This window comes from Triticum aestivum, chromosome 3D, assembly GCF_018294505.1.
Source record: "Triticum aestivum cultivar Chinese Spring chromosome 3D, IWGSC CS RefSeq v2.1, whole genome shotgun sequence".
Lineage (NCBI taxonomy): Eukaryota > Viridiplantae > Streptophyta > Magnoliopsida > Poales > Poaceae > Triticum > Triticum aestivum.
This window is the reverse complement of record NC_057802.1, coordinates 84,339,628-84,360,212: the sequence shown is the minus strand read 5'-3', so window position 1 is coordinate 84,360,212 and position 20,585 is coordinate 84,339,628.

Here is a 20,585-nt window from a genome sequence, read left to right as displayed (position 1 = left end):
TACACTTCCGTGATGATACGTGTTTGTCACAGTAGGTCACGTTTTCTGTCATGCATGTACATCCATGACAATTTTATGACAGAATCAAGATAGTCATACCTGTGCTGTCGTAGAAGTGTTCCATGACATTACCAAAATTATCATCACAAAAGTGTCCACTTCCATGACGATAAATCGCGCGTCACAGAAGTGCTTTCGTCAAGGGTGACCGACACGTGGCATCCACCGTAACGGAACACCATTAAGCTATCGGGTTCGGTTTTGGATCCGATAACCCGTTAACAGCCCCGACCAATGGGGATTTTCCACGTGTAAAATCATCATTGGCTGGAGGGAACACATGTCGGCTCGCCGTTGGGACAGATGTCATCCACTCATTGCACTACAGGAATCAGCTATTTTGCCGTCTGCCATGGCGGACGGCAAAGGCATGAACGGCGGACGGCAAAGGCCTTTGCCGTCAGCCGCAGACGACAAAAGGCTCCGGCAAAGTAGGCTACGGTAAACAGCTACTTTGCCGTCTGCTTCCGAGCGGCTGACGGCAAAGGCCCTTTGCCGTCTGCCGCGGATGGCAAAGAGAGCGGACGGCAATAATTGCGCTGTCAGTCCGTTAAGTGGCTAACGGCAGGCCTTTGCCGTCCGCGGCAGACGGCAAACTTTCTAGTGTCTTTGCCGTCCGCCTTATGATGTCATCTACACGTCACTACATGGCAGGCCTTTGCCGTCCGCCGCTGATGGCAAAATTGTTTACTCTTTGCCGTCTGCCACTGTAGGCAAACTGACCAAATGGGTCAGCTCCCAGGAAGCACAGTTGGCTGCCACGTGGCTTCTTTGCCGTCCGCGGCAGACGGCAAAGAGCCCGTTGCCGTCAGTGGCAGACGGCAAAGAGCCTGCATATTGGCTCTTTTTCTGTTTTTTATTAAATCCAACAATTTTCACAGCAAATATATATGACATATATAGATATATTTCACAAGCATCATATCACATATATCCAGCACATAAGTTCCATACATTCATACATAAGCAAGTTCAATCCATTCATACATAAGCAACTTCCATCCATACATATTACATAAGCAAGTTCCATCCATCAATTCATACATAAACAAGTTCCATCCATACATAAACAAGAAGACTAGAACAAGAAGACTAGAACAAGAAGAGTAGCTTCCATGAAGTTAATGAAATCTGCAAAATGGCAAAATAAGAAAGTTAGAAATAGGTGACTAGAATAAGAAGACTAGAACAAGAAGAGTAGAACAAGAAGAAGACTAGAACAAGAAGAGTATGTCATTTATGAGCTAACTTACGTGAAATGGATCATATATGAGCTAACTAAGTTGAAATGGGTCGTTTATGAGCTAGCTAAGGTGAAATGGATCATTTATGAGCTAACTTAGTTGAAATGGGTCGTTTATGAGCTAACTAAGGTCAAATGGATCGTTTTTGAGGTAACTAAGGTGAAATGGATCGTTTTTTAGCTAACTTAGGTGAAATGGATCATTTATGAGCTAACTTAGTTGAAATGGATCGTTTTTTAGCTAACTTAGGTGAAATGGATCATTTATGAGCTAATTTAGTTGAAATGGATCTTTTTGAGCTAACTTAGGTGAAATGGATCATTTAAGAGCTAATTTAGGTGAAATGGATCTTTTTTAGCTAACTTGGTGAAATGGATCGTTTATGAGCTAAATTAGTTGAAATGGATCGTTTATGAGATAACCTAGGTAAGATGGGTCATTTTGGAGTTAACCTAGGTGAAATGGGTCATTTTAAAGCTAACGTAGGTAAAATGGATCATTTAGGAGCTAATCTAGGTAAAATGGGTCATTTTTTAGCTAACTTGGATGAACTGGATCATTTATAAGCTAACCAAGGTAAAATGGGTCATTTTAGAGCTAACTTAGGTAAAATGGATCGTTTATGAGATAACTAAGCTAATTATGCAATTTTTGACATAAGTAAGCTAAGTATAGATCGTTTTAGAGCTAACTTAGGTAAAATGGATGGTTTTGGAGGTCAGTAAGCTTATTAAGTCATTTTGGAGGAGAAGAAGCTAAGTCTAGGTCATTATGGTAAGCATTGGAGGAAATAAAGCTAAGTCTAGGTCTTTATGCATGTGTTAAGCAAAACACTAGATAAACTTACCATGATCCAGGAGGTGTAGGAGCGGGCTGGCTCGTGTCGGTAGCTGGAGAAGGATCGTGCGATGCTTGTCTGGAGTTACGCTGCACCAAAGATCATTTCCAATGTCTTGTTAGCATGATGACACTCAAATGTTAAGACTAGCAAGTAATGTCCATTCAAATTAAACTCACCGTGGTCCCAGGAGCAATCACTGGCATCGGCGGAGCGGTCTGACCGGTCTTCTCGCACACAGACTGCACATTTGGTTTTGACGACTCAGTCATACTAGTTAGTAATGAGACAAACACTACATGAATGTTTTGGCTAATCTGCAGAAGAAACTTACCACAAGGAGCTCGTACATGGCCCTTGCCTGCATGTCATTCCGTGCCCTCTCCTCCTCCATCATCTTTGTCGTCCTCTCCTCCAACTCCCGCTGCCTCTCCGCCGCCTCCGCCAGAAGTTTCTCCGTTCTATCTCTCTCACTCTGTATAGCAGCCTGCAACACCACTCACATGACCATTTGTAATCATTGATGGAAGCGCACACAATGTAATGGAGAAAGATAGCTGAGTACGTATCACTAACCTTGATGGCGAGTTGCACTGGCCGTTCACGAGGCCTTATCTCAGGAGCGGAGCTCGACTGGCGCGCCTTGATCTCCGGGAGAGTGCTAGGACAACGGATAAGTCCATCTCCAATGGCTATGGAGCCATGGGACCTCCCGCCACCAGATATCATCACCAGCTCTGGATCAATGGGACCCTGGCTCGGGTTAAAGTCCTCCCCTTTCCTCGCCTTCCCCTCATCTCTATATCTCACGAGCTTGTTGTGGGAGGAGATGTTGGTGAAGTTGTTTGCATCATCGAGGTCAGACTGAGAGAAAGCCTTGACTTTCTTGAAAGAGGCAGTGTGGGCCATGGCATACAGGTCGTACACCTCTGGCACCTTATCCACCTTATTGTGGCGTGCCTGAAAGAGAGAAACAATGTAAATTAGTAATTAAAGGGCTCAAGCTAGCATGATGAATGAATTGCATGAATCATGAAGCAAACCACATACCCAGTTCCGCCCGAACTGATATAAGTTGGAGCTGCCTTGATGGTGTGGCACACCTTCCATTTGGGCACGTTTGTCCTTGGCCTCGTTGTGGAGGGCTAGCCATTCTTTTGAGCACCACTCATTGACCAACACCTCCCAACAATCCATCCGATCCGCACACCATCTCGGAGGCGCCTAAGTTAGCAAATAGAAACTTGAGCGCTACGGCTAAGAATTACTAAATGAAGGAACTTAAGTAGAAGGCCTTAAGAATTACCTTCATGTACTGCTCCTTACTCAGGAACTTATCGCGGCACGCCGGCTTGGTCTTCTTGATACCACGCAAGGCGTAGTAGTCTCGAACAGCCTGCACCCGAGCCTCGTGCCGTAAGTTCTGTAGTAGGCGCTTGCAGACGTTCTCGATAACATGTGCCGCGTCCTCCTCGTATCCCTCCTCACACCTGTAGAATGTCTGCAATCAAATGAGACAATATTGATTAGTACAATTAATAACTAGCTAGTTGAAGATTTTTAAATGTGTAAAGGAGAAATTACCCAGAACTTTCTGATCACCATGTCTGCCCTCGTGTCGCACAAGACACCGTCGATAATCTCATCCGGCGGGGCCGGGGCAGCCAAGTAGTGCTCCCAGCTCAATCCAAGCTCTGGAAGCCGACCCTCACCAGGCAACGTGACAAACCCCGGGAAGTTTTGCCGGCAAAGAACTCCAAGGACGGAGTTGGGCCGGCGGACACTATGATGGTGGTCCCAACCCCTGCAGCATGACAAGGCCAACGCATTAGTTATTTGAAGAAACGTGAATGCAGAAGGTACAAAAATATTAAATGCACTTATGTACCTCTCCCCATCAGGGAAAATCAACCACCTCTGCTCGCGGGTCGCCGGCACGGACGGGAGCCGTGTAGCACCACGCTGGTAGACGGTGGCCCCCTCCTCCTCAATATCAGTCGGCTCCCCGCCATCATCAGCATGGCCACTCGGCTCCTCGGGCTGATCCAGCCAGGTACCCCATCCGGACGTGTGCTCCTTCGGGGTCTCGTGGGTCGAACTCTCGTGGGCCGAAGGCCAGTCGACCCGAGGCTCGTGGGCCCAAGACCCATGGATCGGAGGCTCGTGGACCGGAGTCCATGTAGCCTCCTCCTTGGACGAGTCCACCCTAGCAGTCACGTGCTCGGGTGAAACAGCTGGGGGTGGCGGCGAGGAAGGCACCGTAGCAGTCACCCTACCTCCTCTCCCGCGACCACGTTCCCCACCTCCTCTCTTCCTACCTCGTCCCCTGCTGGGCACCGCGGTCGACGAAGAAGGGCCTGGCGGTGTCGCCATACTGTCCAGCAACGCTCGGCGGAGAGGTGCGTCTGGAATGGAAGACCTCAGACCACGTGCCGACGAAGAAGGGGCCTTGGCGCGCTCCCGACCAGCGCCCACCATCTTTCAACACCTGCCATGACAAACAGTAAACAAAATTAGTACAACATAAAAAAAGACCGACATGAATAATAATATGTGTATCACTTAAGTGTATCATCATCAAGTACAACATAGAAAAATTTAATACCTGACACTACTAATAATCTCGATCAGTATCATCAATAAATGCATAATCATCATCATCACTATAATCAATGACGGGCTCATAGGGTTCAGTGGCATCAACATGTGGAAGGCCACCTTGACGTAATCGGTCAAGCAATGACAGGTCATCCGCAGCAGTAACCTCTTCTTGTTCCGGCTCTTCTTGTTCCTCCTCTGGGGTGATGTCGGATTCACTGTCGCTGTCTACTTCAATGTTTTGGGGTGAAGTATAGCGGTTCTTGAAACGCTTTTTGGAAAGACGTGTCTCTTGGAAGAATTCTCCTTCATATGTGTCTGGGTTAATGTGAGGTTCATAATCCTCTTCCTTTGGGGAGATAGTCTAGCACGTGGCGGCACTTCATAAACGACATCCCAACCTTTCAGATTTGGATTAGTTTGGCAGGCCCACGGTAGATAGAATACTTGGGTCGCCTGTTGAGCCGTAATATAGACATCAGGAACATCTAAATGGGTGCTTTGGTTGATTTCAACTAGCCCTATATGTTCATGAGTCCTTCTAGTCTCCTTCGGCTGAAACCAATAACATTTGAAGACTACGACATTCGGTGGGTTTTCACCATAGAATAGAAGTTCATAAATTGCTTCAACTCTCCCATAATACTCGGTACCTCCTTCGCCGATAGCAGATACACAACAATTTGTAGACTTTCGGTCGGCCATAGATAGCTCTTTGCCATAGGTACGAAAGCGATACCCGTTGATGTCGTATTTGTCAAATGAACGGACCTTATAGTCAAAACCATTAGCGACTTGTCTCAATTCGGCGTCCATAGACTCTGAATTAGCCTACAAGTTTAATATGAAAGGATTGTTGCATTACGCACAAATTAGCGAATGAAATGAAATTGTCTAATAGAAATTACCGTTTGTTTGAACCAAGAGATGAAACCGGGATAGCCGCCTCCTTGCTTTGCGAGAAGCTCATACTCTTCGACAGAATCCTTTTGGATCACCGCTCCATACGAGAATAAGGCGACGTATCGACTGTATGAAATATCCAGGAATAAGAGCAGTTCAAAGGAAATAGAAGTTGCGAAACTATGTACCGAGAACTTACTCGATGTACGGCCGCACTTCTATCAGGTTGTTGAAGATATACAACGAAATGGTCCGCCATTGTTCGTTATCCAAAGATACTGGATTTGAAACACTGGCTGGTGCGAGATTCCCTTTGAATAGGCTGAGGTTGGATCCACCCTTTTTAGGGTCGTCAGCATTGTACCGAGGCTTCGGATTATGCAAATGACGATTTTTGGCTTCGTAGTGTGCTGTCACGAAGTTTGCCGCCTCCTCAGTGATGAATGCCTCAGCCATCGATGCTTCAATTCTACGTTTATTTTTACATTTTTGTCGAAGCGTCTTCTGCATCCTCTCAGTTGGGTAGCACCAACGATTTTGCACGGGCCCCCCCAATCTTGCCTCGGTCGGGAGATGCAAAATCAAATGTTGCATTGGATTAAAGAAGCCCGGTGGAAAGATCTTCTCTAACTTGCAGATCAACTCCGGCGCCAACTCTTCCATTTCTTCTAGCACGCCAGGCGATAGTTCTTTCGCACAAAGAACACGGAAGAAATAGCTGAGTTCTGCCAGTACTAGCCATTCATCCTCAGGGATGAAGCCACGCAACATCACCGGCATTACCCGCTCAATCCATATGTGCCAATCATGACTCTTGAGACCAAATATCTTCAATTTATCAAGACTGGCTCCCCTCTTTAGATTCGCTGCATACCCATCGGGGAACATCAACTGCATTTTCACCCACAAGATAATTTCCCTCATAGCTGGCCTTCCAAGATTGAACCATGCCTTTGGCTTCGTCCAGTTCTGCTTTCCTTTCGGTTCTTTCATGTTTTGTAACGGCCTATCACATAGCGCCTCCAGATCGACTCTAGCCTTAGTATTATCCTTTGACTTCCCATCTATGCCGAACAATGTACCAAAAAGTGCCTCGGCGATATTCTTCTCAGTGTGCATCACGTCGATGTTGTGTGGGCAAAGGAGGTCTTTGAAGTAAGGCAGATCCCATAAGCATGTTTTGTGAGTCCAGGCGTGCTTAGAATTATACCCCTTGAAGTACCCTGGACGCTCTGGATCTGGCTCGAGAGCGTTTAACTGATCCAGGGTCTGTTGGCCTGTCAATGCAGGTGGTGCAGAGTTTTTGACAACTCTACCTCTGATGAAGTTCTTCTTGTCTTTCCTGAACTTATGGCGAGGATTCAGGAACTGTCTATGCATGTCGAAGCAAGAAAACTTGCGACCGGCCTGAAGCCAACGAAACTCAAGAGCTCCCTTGCATGTGGGGCACGGGAACCTTCCATGCACACACCAGCCAACGAATAGCGCATACGCCGGCAAGTCATGCGTCGAGTACATGTACCAGACACGCATTATGAAGTTCCGTTTGCTATAGGCGTCGTATGTCTTGAACCCATTATCCCAGGCTTCTTGCAATTCGTCCTTAAGCGGCTGCATGTACACATTCATATTTTTCCCCGGATAGTTGGGCCCTGGAATTATCAACGTCAGGAAAATGTTCTTTCTTTGCATAATCTGTCCGGGGGGGAGATTGAGTGGAAAGACAAATACGGGCCAACAACTGTATTGGGCTGCCGTCATACCAAACACACTGAACCCATCCGTGCTGATGCCGACTCGAGGATGCCTCGGATCTGCCGCTTTGTCACCATGTAATTCATCAAACTTTTTCCACGCAACACCATCCGATGTGTGTACAATCATCAGATTCCCATCTGCATCTAGTTCGGTTCTTTTGCCCGTTTTGTGCCATGTCATCTGTCTGGCCGTCTCTTCGACCATGAAAAGACGTTGAAGTCTTGGTACGATTGGCATATACCGAAGAACACTAACGGGGATTTTGGTCTGTGTCTTCTCACCCATACCGTTGTCTACCACAACATACCTGGAAGACTTGCAAATGGGACAATAGTTCAAGTCCGCATAGTCAAGCCTAAACAAGACACATCCTTTCTCACAGGCATGTATCTTATCATAGGGCATCTTCAGTGCACGGAGGATTTTGTCCGACTGGTACAGGTTTGCAGGCATTACATGGCCTTTGGGTAGAAAGCGTCCAAATACTGTCATCATTGCATCGTAGCATTCTCTGCCCAAGTTGAACTGAGCCTTCAGAGCCATTACTTGTGAGATGGCATCCAACTGACAAAGCTCAGTGTGCTCATGGAGCGGACGTTTTGAAGACTCCAACATTTCATTGAAGGCCTTTGCAGATTCCTCCATCTCCTCGTCCGAATCCCGAGCATCATCGAAGTCTTGCACCATGTTTTCCATCCCGGTACCATGCTCGTCGGTGCGACGACGATCCACCTCAGCTCGGTCACGTTGGGCAGACTCACCATGAAATGTCCACACCGTATAATCGGGCGTAAAACCACTCTTCTGCAGGTGTTTGCCCATTTCAGCCTCTGTCCTCTTTTCCCAATTGCCGCACCGTAAACAGGGGCACCAGGTTTTCCTCTGGCCATTTGCAAATGCGGCTCGCACAAACCCCTTGGTTTTTGTGAACCATTCAGTGCTCCATTTGTTCTGACCAGTGTGACCGGTGTACATCCACGCACGATCACTCATCTTGACTTTCAGAGCTACTAGACACACAACAAATATATATATATATATATATATATATATATAATTCACCATGTATATATTCATCAGTTGATCTACTTTGTCAATTTTATTACGTCCATGCAACCTACACTCTAATAGGTAATGATAGGTCCTAATCCCACCCGAGTATGTTTAGATTGGGTTCATTTTCCCATGCTATGCTCCGGATCCTACGCAAAATTTCGGCAGCACCTCCCCGCTGTTCTCCTGATACACGTCTCTGCAATAAACAGAGAGGATGTGTACCCGGAGAACAACAGGGGAGGCACTGACGAAATTTATGCGTCGGATCCGGAGCAAAGCATATGGGAAAACGAACCCAATCTAAACATACTCGGGCTGTCCATGGATAGCGTTGGACAATTCGAAAGAATCAAGGTTATAAATATGCAAATGCATGCATATTTATAACTATGACGCTTTCGAACGGGAGACACATTGGTTACGCATACTGATGATTCAAGACACATATATAGCTAGCTATCAAGTTTCATCGGAATAGATCAAATAATTAATGGGGGAAGAGGACATGTCATTTGTGCTCACCCACGAACGAAGGGGCAGAGCTCGTCAAACGCACGGCGAGGTCGTCGAACACCAAACCTCGCAGCGATGAAACAACTGCACATTTAAAACTACCCGATCAACACAATTATATATGATGTTTTTCATAACAAAATCGAAAAATATATGACCTAACTAATAATTCACAAATATATGACCCCGTCGGCCTCTGGAAGGCCAAAGAACACCTTTTCGGGAGGTGTCGGGGGTCGGGGTGTTGTGTCGGTGTCGGGGTGCCGTGTCGGGGTCGGGGTTGGGGTCTCGGGGTCGGGGTGTCGGGTCGGGGTCGGGGTGCCGTGTCGGTGTCGGGGTCGGGGTGTCGGGTCAGGCTCGGGGTCGGGGTGTCGGGGTCGGGGTCGGGGTCAGGGTCGGGGTGTCGGGGTCGGGGTCTAGGGGTCGGGGTGCCGGGTCGGGGTCGGGGTGCCGTGTCGGGTCGGGTTTTTTCCCCTCTTTTTTCCTTTTCTTCTTCTTCCTCTTCTTCCTTTTCTTACTTTTCTTCCTTTTTCCCTTCTTCTTCTTCTTCTTCTTCTTCTTCTTCTTCTTCTTCTTCCTCCTTTCCTTTTTCCTCTGCTTCTTCTCCTCCTCTCCTCCTTTTTCTTCTTCTTCTTCCTCTTCTTCTTTTTTCTTCTCCTCCCCCTCTTCTTCTTCTTCCTTTCCTTTTTCCTCTTCTTCTTCTCCTCCTCTCCTCTTTTTTTTTCTTCTTCTTCTTTCCTCAAACTAAACTAAACCTAAAAGTAAACCTAAAACTAAACCTAAATCTAAAACTAAAACTAAAACTAAATCTAAACTAAACATAAACCTAAAACTAAAAAAACAGAAAAAAGGAAAAAACTAAATCTAAAACTAAACTAAAACTAAACCTAAAACTAAAACTAAAACTAAATCTAAACTAAACATAAATCTAAAACTAAAAAAACAGAAAAAAGGAAAAAAAGAGGAGGTAGAGCTCACCTGGGGCAGGGCCGGTGGAGGAGGGGGGCGGGGCGGCCTGGGGCGGCGGCGCCGGGCCCGGGGCGGTGGGGCGCGGGGGGGCCGGGGCGCGGCGGCGCCGAGACGGTAGGGCGGCGGGGGCGACGGGGCGGAGGGCCGGTGGGGGAGGTGGCCGGTGGAGGAGGGGGCGGGGCGGCCTGGGGCGGCGGGCCGGGCCCGGGGCGGTGGGGCGCGGGGGGGCCGGGGCGCGGCGGCGCCGAGACGGTAGGGCGGCGGGGGCGACGGGGCGGGGGGGCGGTGGGGCGCCGGGTGGTGGGGCGACGGCGCCGGGCGGTAGTGGCGACGGGGCGGGGGGCCGGTGGGGCGGCGGGGTGGTGGGGCGACCGGGCGGCGACGAGTGGTGGGGGCGGCGGCGCGCGTGTGAAGAGCAGGGAGAGAAACAGGGCGGGGTGGGGCGCGGCCGCAAAGAGGGGGCCGTTAAGTTTTTTTAAGCAGCTCGTCAGTGGGGCCCCCTCCCTCTTTGCCGTTAGCTAGCCGACGGCAAAGAATCTTTGCCGTCAGCTAGCGGACGGCAAAGAACTGGCTGATGGCAAAGAAAGTCTTTGCCATCAGCCAGTTCTTTGCCGTCAGCTTTTGGGTAGCTGATGGCAAAGAGCTTCTTTGTCGTCTGCTTGCTGACGGCAAAGAGCTGGCAGATGGCAAAGTAGCTGATTCTAGTAGTGTTGGACCCAAAGCGCCTATGATACGTCGACACGTGGCACGGCCCAACAGAGGCCCATTCCTGTGAAAAGGCCGGCATGTTTGACTTGGTCAAAAGGTGGCGGGCCGGCCCACGGCAAGCCTGTTAACGGCTTGTTCGCATATAGCCCATTTACAGCCCGCTAACCCAGGGCCCATTTACGGCCAATACGAATTAGGCCCAGTAGCGTCATCTGGGTCGTCCAATATAATTCCAGCCTGTTTTAACTTCTGGCCCATGTATGGCCCATGACGTCTTTCGGCCCATATGAGGCCCTTAGTAACCCTCGGCCCATTAACGGCCCGTGGTAAAACTGGCCCGTAATGAACAGTGTATCACTTTATACCCATTAATGGCCCATTATTCCGTTGGGCCATTTCCAGCCCATGTTATCTTTCGACCTTCTCAGGGCCCATTTATTCTTGGGCTCATTTCCAGCATTCATTTACTTTCGGCCCGTTACTGTCATTTTCCGCTTGTGGGCCAAATTCAGCCCGTGGTTACAGTCGGCCAGTTTGTGGCCCGTTAATACGTTGGGCCGTTTTCATAGCGTCATCAAATGCGGTCGATTAACGATGGCCCGTTATGGTCGGCCCATGAATGGACGATTTCAACTCTAGCCCAGTTACGACCATAATGTGGTCTGTTATTGGCCCATGTTTGGCCAACCGATCATAGGGCCCGTAGAAGGCCCATTGATGATACGACCCGTAGAAGGCCCATTGTGTCTACGGCCCGTATAAGGCCCAATGTTTCTACACCCCGTAGAAGGCCCATTGTTTCTACGGCCCTTAGAAGGCCCATTGTTTCTACGGCCCGTAGGAGGCCCATGTTAACTACAGTAAATATGTAGCCCATGGTTAATGTGGCCTAGTTTTAAAAAATAGGTTATTGCGGCTACTAGCAAACCGCGGAAAAAGAACTGCACTGACTACAAGAAAACAAATAAACAAGACAATAAGGAAATAAATAGGCAAGCAACTTACGCTAGGCTATCACGGCTATTACATATATTACATCCACTGGGCATCAAAGTTCGCCACCAGTGCAAATATAGGGAACAAAGCAGCATATAAACGCCGCAGCAAAACAAGTCCAGAACTGAAACCACTTCAGAAGAGCTCAAGAAACAATATCCTGGGTACCCATAATGCTGGCAAGATGCTTAGCAAGCTTATTAACTTTCTCTTGTTTGGCGCATAAATCCTCCAGCACTTGCTGTTGCACCAGAAAGTATGCATCCGAATTATGCAGGGACTTCCTCAGTCCTTCGGCTTCCTGTCGCATAACATCTGATCGATGTCTTTCAACTTGAAGTTGAGAATCAAGAAGCTGAACTGATTCAGGCAGCGAGTTCGAAGAGCTGGTGCCAGCAGTAGTAGCCAGTAACTCGAACACTACATCAAGAAAGGAATTTGGGGTTGTCTGAGTGTCTTCAATATAGTTTTTATCAGCTTTCTTGGAGACCAACAGGGATGTCTCACTATCTTGTACCTTATCTGCATTACTTCCTGTACCATTGCATAATGGGGTACTCTTCTCCAATATTTTATCCGCATTCTAAAAGAGAAACAAACAAACACATCACATGTTTACAATGTAGTATATGAAACTCATTTTGGTAAACCAGTTCAGTAGTAAGGTGGACATGATAACAGCATGAAACAAACATATATCTATGTAGTATGGTCACTGTATGGTCTATATCATTCTAGTTTATGTTGCCAAATCAAGATAGATATAGTTTGAATCATATCTATTTAAGACAAAGCAGCTTAGACAGAATATAAGTGTGGGACACTACACAGCAATAACAACACTTGTAAGGTGCATGGCATGAGAATATAACTGTTTATTACATTGAAACTGAAATCAACATAGAGCAAGTTACAACGGCAAACACGTTAAAGAAACAAGTTTAAAACATACCTATTGCGCCATTGGAGTTTCAATTGCATCCTTCAAATTTGAAATTAGTTGGTATGAGTAAATATAGTGATGCAAGAGCAAAGTAGTATGAACCATAGCTACGGAACCTGACCTGAGAACAATTCTTCTTCTGCTTTAAGCGTTCACTTGGGGTTCAGAGTGGTGGTCCTCGTGCTTTGGGTACTGCAGTTGCCTTACTAACTGCTCGTGTTTGGGTGCTCTATGGTGGAGACGGTGCTGTGTCAATGGGAACTGGGTTACTATCTGCCGGGGTTGGGGTTAGAAGGGGTGTAGCTGGTTCTTTGTCCAACTGGGTAGGGGTACAATCTGCGTGAGTCTGGGTTATGTGTGGTGGGGCTGGTTCTTGGCCAAGTACAACCGTGGTTCTATATCCATCGATAGGTAGCACGATCTTTTCTGAAGACCGTGTTTTTACTCCCACAGATACCGCCATCACCCCCTCCAATTGAAATGGCTGATAAACAAGAAAAGTAATTGAATGTACAGACATTGTAAGATAGACATGTGCAATGGATAGTAGGGAAGAAAACAGGGCATGAAATAATTCACATTTATGTTGTCTAACCAAACAGAATCGCAGGACATAATTTCACATATATGATGGCTAATTAAACAGGATAGCATGACACAATTTCACATGTATGATGGCTAACTAAACAGGATAGAATGACATACTTCAAAATATGATGACTATGTAAACAGGATGACATGATATAACTATACGATGTGTCTATTAAAGTGGTTAGCATGCAATAAATCACAAACATGCCGTCGATGGAAACATGATGGCATGATATAATTCACAGATAGAATGACATAATTCAAAATATGATGACTATGTGAACAAGATGAGATGATATAACTATATTATGTCTTTAGAAAATGGGTTGGCATGCCATAATTTAGATACATGTTGTCTATGTAAACATCATGGCATGATATAATTCAAATATATGATTTATATACTAAGGAAGTGAGCAGAGGGCAATCACATATATGATGTGTCAACTAAGGAGATGGCATTCAATATCATCTATATGATGTAAAAACTAAGCATTTCAATACAACATATGCATGATATGAGTAATATAGCCCTGCAAGTTTGAGCATACACCTTAGGGGGATAATAGGACTGGTCATCTGCCTCTGAATCCTCCTCTGAAGAGCTATCTGTAACCAGCAAGATATCTGCTTCACCAGGTAGCATTGTCTGATCTGAAGACCTTGTTTTCACTCCAGATTTCTCCATCACCAATTCAAATGGCTGATGCACAGGAAGAGCAGTTGAATATACAAACATAGTCGACAAAAGCAATGAGAAATACAAAAAAAGGACGACATGATATAATTCACATATATGACGCTTGGCTAAACAACATGGCATTGCATAATTCACATATATAATGCCTTGCAACAAGATAACATTGCATAATTCACATATATAATGTCTTGCAACAAGATGGCATTGCATACTTCACATATATGGTAATTAGACACTAAACAGGTGGCATTCACACAAAGCATGTCTAAATTAAGCAAATGACATAGCAATGCAAGATACCATACACATGATATGAGCAACATAACCCTGCCAAGTTAGAGCATGCACCTCGGGGGGGAAATAGGACTGGTCATCTGTCTCTGAATCCTCCTCTGAAGAGCTATCTGTAACCAGCAAGACATCCGCTTCGTCAGATAGCATTGTCTGCTCTGAAGACCTTGTTTCCACTCCAGATTTTTCCATGACCGTGCCGAATGGCTGATGCACAGGAAGAGTAATTGAATGTACTAAAATTGTTGACAAATTTTACACGTAATAAAAAATGATGTCATGATATAATTCACATATAAGATGACTGGCTAACCAGGGTGGCATTGCAAAATTCACATATATGATGCCTCGCTAAACAAGATGGCATTGCATGATTCACATATACGATAAAGAAACTAAACAGATGGCATTGACACAAAGCATGTCTAAACTAAGCAGATGACATCTTTGATGTATACAGTAAGCAATGCAAGGCACCATATGCATGATATTACCAACATGAGCATGCCAAGTTAGAGCGAAGACCTCATGGGGTAAAAAGGAGTGGTCTTCTGCTTCTGAATCCCCCTCAGAACAGTTATCTTCCTCTGGATTACGATCCGAAATGGGTCGAGGGGGGCTGCCTTTGCGCCCACCATGGAGCGATGTCTGCATGAAATTTTATGGCCACGCAAGGCTCGTCTCTTTTGCTCTACATGTTCAGTTCCATTGTGTACAATAACTGACATGCATAGGAATAAAACATAGTGAGATTATGTAAGGAGTGCATGCACAAATCCAGAGTGATGGTAGCAAACTGTGGATAGACCCAAAACAAATGATAGCATGCAGATAATAGCTTTAGTTAAAAAATACGGATAATGGCTCCTTTAATGTTTGTTTGCACCCAACATGAAACTCATAGTAGACACCCGAGATTAACCAGATAGTAGACAGATAGTACTGATTGCTGCCCCAATATGTACCCCACAACCATTTAAAAACTCAAGTTTCAGCATAAGTTTGGACCTGACTCGGAGTATAATAGGTGAACACGATGATAAAGTAGCATGTCATCATATTAAGCGATGCATAACGTAAGCAGACACGGAAGAGTGCGACCTCTCTTGCGGACCCGTGTAGTCCTCAAGGTCATCTGCTGAGTTGATGATGGTAATGTAGTTGTCGTGGCTGCCGGCGGCGGGGAAGAAGATCTGAGGCGGCGAAAGACAGTCTGGAGAGCGGATCCCTGCTGTGGTGAACCCTTCTGTTGTTGGAGCAGCTGAGCTGGGGTGGAACACAGCACCGCAGGTGCAGGACAAACCACACAAGGTTTTCTTTGACACATATCTGTAACAGAAGTAATTGTGTAAGGGCTTGTTTGAATTTGAGGATTCTAACAATGCAGGGATAGGAAATAGACAGGAATAGGATAGGAATGCACGTGCAAAACAGAGAATTTAAAAACACATGATTTCTGCCAATCTGGGTGTTTGGTTCACAAAAATTGGAAGATCACAGGATGCAAAGAAGCATGGTGAGATTAAGTCAAACCACAAGAAGTGTACAACCTCTTTGGCGAAGCCATGTCGATCTCAGCATGATTGGGTTGGCCGGTGAGGATGCTCCGGCTGACTTGGCTGTCGGAGGATGGGAAGAAGATATTAGGCATCTGGAGATGGAGCCCGGGGTACTGCTCCGCTGTGATGGAGGGTTTTGTTGTTGGAGCAGCTCCGGTGAGTTGTACGACGCCGAGGCTGAAGCAGGACAAGAGAGACAACGTTAACCTGAGTGGAATTCTAATAGCATCTCCAATAGATGATGTAAAATACATAACCACAATGTGCTAGATGTAAAATACATCAGCCGCTCATCTCTGAACTTAACTGTCGAAACAGAATTTAACTTTCGAAACTGAACTTAACTGTCGAAACTGAATTTTGCTGTCGAAACTGAACGCGCTAGAGGTGAGGCTACACATCAGTCGACTAACTTTTTCATCTTTGTTCAGCCGATCTCCAATAGATGATGTAAAATACATAACCACAAAGTGCTAGATGTAAAATACATCAGCCGCTCATCTCTGAACTTAACTGTCGAAACAGAATTTAACTTTCGAAACTGAACTTAACTGTCGAAACTGAATTTTGCTGTCGAAACTGAACGCGCTAGAGGTGAGGCTACACGTCAGTCGACTAACTTTTTCATCTTTGTTCAGCCGATTTTGCAGCCGTCGGATACGAAATCAAGGGCCTGCAGTTCATCTTCAACCTCCACCCCCCTGAGCCGCCAGCCACCACCGGCCAAACAGCCGCCCCCGCCGCCCGCGGCCGGCGGTGCGCCACCCCACCCGCCCCAAAAGCACTCCCCACCGCTGGTCGGCCGCCGCCCCGGCCATCCCTCTAGCCCCCCCTGTGCCGAGCTTTATCTCCAGCGATCCCCACGCCACCGCCCCACCACCACCGGCAACCACCGCCTTCACCCTGAACCCTAAGATAGATAGTGGGGTACCTCTCCGTCGAGCCCCCCCCCCCGCTGCGGCTGGTTCTTCCTTAACTCCGGCGGGCCCCCCCCCCCCCGCACCCCCTGAAAATTGACTGCCCCAAAAGTCGATTCAGTCAACTGAAGTGTAGCTAAATCAGAGCAGCATCGCAAGCAAGAGCAAGAGCGAGAGCAGCAGCGCGAGCAAGAGCAAGAGCAAGAGCAGACCAGGCAGGGAACCGAGAGCAAGAGCAGAGCAGCAGCGCGAGCGAGAGCTAAAGCAGCAGCAGCTCCTACTGATGTGGACGTCGCCGCCGAGGGAGCGATGCCGTGGAGGAAGTGGTCGGCGATGCCACCGTGGATGGAGCCGTGCCGTGTCGGCTCGGGACCGAGCGCCGGCAGCACCGTGAGATCGAATCAAGAAGAAAATGCAGCGATTAGTGTACAACCTCTTTGGTGGCGCCGATTAGGCCGCAGCTTTATCCGAGGAAACGGTGATGATGATGCTCTTCCAGTGGTGCAGGTGAAGACGGCGGTGTGGGAATGGAGGTGGCGCGAAAGACGAGGGGAATGTCGGGGCAGCTCCTTGGAGGTGGAGGACGGGGTGGCTGAACCGGTGGGATGACCAGATCGACGACGGATCCTCATCCGGTACGGTGGATGAGGGACGTCGAGGTGTTGCTGTGGACGACGTCGTCGGGGAAGAAGCTCCGGCTGGGTGGCGGACGGAGGAGGGTGTGGGGCTTCGCGGGTTTTCACGGCCTCGGTGTAGGAATGGGTGGGCGGATGGGATGGGAGTGGGGAACCATGGCTTAGGGACACGCTTCTCCGAAATGTGGGGTAAGTTACGAAAGTACCCCCACCGATCTGAGGCGGTTCTTTCGGTTCAGGGGTATCACAGGCATTTTGTGTGTCGGGATTTCACAGGAGGTGGGAGTTTTCGTGCGCGTTGTAATTTTGGAATAGCAAGGCGCAGGTTGAGATAGAGGGAGTTGTCGGAGCACAACGAGAGAAAGATTTATCTTAAATATTTCTGGGTAACAAGGCACGGGTTGAAGAGGCGGGAGTTTCGCAGCACGATAGACAGAGATGCTAGCTTGAAATTTCGGCATAACAAGGCGCGGCTTGAAATTTCAGGAGAACAAGCTTAACGTGTACCCAAAAAAAGACAATTTAGACTAGTATGATATACTACGTACAATGTGTTTAACACGCACAACACACACACAAACACCATTTAGACTAGTAAGGTACACGTGCATTGCACGCATGAGATTTGGCAACCAAATTATGAATAAATACCACATTATAGCATGTAAGCTTTGAGTCATATATGCATGATGTAGATGTTTGTTTAATTCTTATAGTTCATTTCATTCAAAATCATCTAGTTTTTATAAGAAAGCTAATCTATTTTAAGATTCATGGAATTGTGTGTTGTAAGGCATAAAGGAAAAACAAATCATGTGGAAAAACATTTGGGCAATTCTGATATGGAAGATTCTAGAACAAAGAAGAAGTGCTTGTGTTTTGAGGTTTGTGCATTATGCTTAAGTTCAACCATAGAGTCTTCTAGATTGTACATGTGGCAAAATCTGGTGGAATCTAGATGATATCCAACGGCCAGTAGTGCTCAAATTTGCCGGCTCTGCACCATCGGATTGTCCTCATCCAACGACCATCTTTCAAAGTTAAAGTTATCCGCACACTATATAAAAAATAAAAAATAAATATATATATATATAGGGGTATAGATATAGATATGTGATGCGAAAGCCACCCATCATCTCCAATTAGAATAGTGTGTCCATGCACGGATGCAATGTGGCCAAACGATGTCTGCCATCGGTATCTCAAATTCAAACTAGTCTGACCTTGTTCAATGCGTATACATTACAACATGCTCGTTTCCAAACCACATCGTGCAGATCTCCGTTATATTCATGCATGCATGGGTTTCAAACATCATGATCTCTTACTCAAATATTTGAATTCAACTTTACATTGATTATGATCTCACCTAGTCTTTTACACCCACACATTAGTCTTCTCTTTATAATTGTACCACTAACTTTCTCTCGTGCATGCATGCACACACACTACCAGTCGGCATTATCGATCGCACACATGCAATCTTTTTCTTGAGGTTGGTCTCCCATGAAGGCGCGCGCACACACACACCCCTCTCCATCATATCGGTTATTCTTTATCTCTCACGTGCATGCACAACGGTCGATGTTCCTCTATGTGTGTGTGTGTATATAGCTAGGTCTTTCATAGTTTTCCACATAAACCGATCAATCTATATATCTAGTGAGGTCTCACCCTCTTTCCCACGTCCACATCGATCAATCTATACCTCTCTATATAGTATTACATATATAGCTAATACACCCACATTAATTATATATCCAACGCCCCCCTCTCATCATCCATGCCTTCCGCTTCATCTCTCAGACGCGCGCACAATGGCGAAGACAGGGGGCGGCAAGGGCCCTGCCCCCCTAACATGACTATATATCGAGGCTAATATGAATGTGATCATTAGACAATTGCTGGTAAAAATGGTTTAAGTTGATGAATTGGCCCTCCTCGTAAAGGATTAGCAATGCTTGGCCCCCTAGCTCATGGGACATTTTTCATGGCTCCGCCACTGCGCGCAACAGCGCACGTTCTCGCCCCCTCTCTCTAAATATTGATCTCGCAGTTGTGCACTCCTTCATTGTCTCCCTCCACTCGGCCCCTCACACCATCTTCTAGCCCCCACCGGGATTTTGCCACATGTACAATCTAGCAGACTCCATGGTTGAACTTAAGCATAATGCACAAATCTCAAAACAACAGTGGTTCTCCTTTGTTCTAGAATCTTCTGTATCATAACTGCCCAAACTTTTTTTCTAGTTGAATTGCCATTATTTGTTTTTACTTTATGCTTTACAACGCACAATTCCATGAATCATAAAATAGATTAAGGGCTTCTTTGATTCAAAGGATTCTCGAAGGAATTTTGGAGGATTCTAATCCTTAGGAATTTTTCCTATCTTGGTTGTTTGATTCGTAGGATTGTAAACCATAAGAATTTTTCCATATGATTCATTTGCACTAGATTTCATAGGAAACATCCCATCCACTCAAACCTCTTTGAAAGAATTTTGCGTTTTTTCTATGCACAATCAGACACTCGTACCATCCTGTAGGATTCAAGACGACATTCCACTCTAATCCCATGTTCTTCCTATTCCCGCGTTTTGGAAATCTTAGGAATCAAAGAGGCCCTAGGTTTTTTATAAAAACTAATTGATTTTGAATGAGATGAACTATAAGAATTAAACGAAGGTCTACATCAGGCATATATGACTCAGAGCTTACATGCTACAGTGTGGTATTTATTCATAATTTGGTTGCAAAATCTGACGCGTGCAATGCACGTGTACCTTACTGGTACTTCGAGTATGTGCAAAACACAATGGCACGCTACACAGTGTCTCTCTTACAGTTCATGAAGCCACGTGGCACATGTGGAGGCGTTGTCGCGACATCCTTGTGTGGATTGATCACAGTGACGTGCTGCTGGTTCTAGAAGAATGTACTCGTCCTCCCTGAGCCGCATTAGCGGTACATGCACGAAGCAAAGATGTGCACGCACGCACTCATTCCCTCGCACGCACAAGCGGGTACACGGGCGGACGCAATTTTGTACCAAGATCCATCCCATGTGATAATTTGACGTGTGTAAAGTCCTTCACTTCATTGATGGTCAATTAATACAGCGCATGCAAATTGAGTGGACGTGAGAGCGGAAGAAAGACATTACTACTCCACTGCGCGCATGCGAGTAGTTAAATCATGGGTTGCTAGTAGTACTTCCATTGGTCTCCTTCGTATTTTGTGCCAATTTTTGACAGTAACATAATATTTACGCATCTGAGCAGTGTAGTCTACTTGAAATTTATGTTC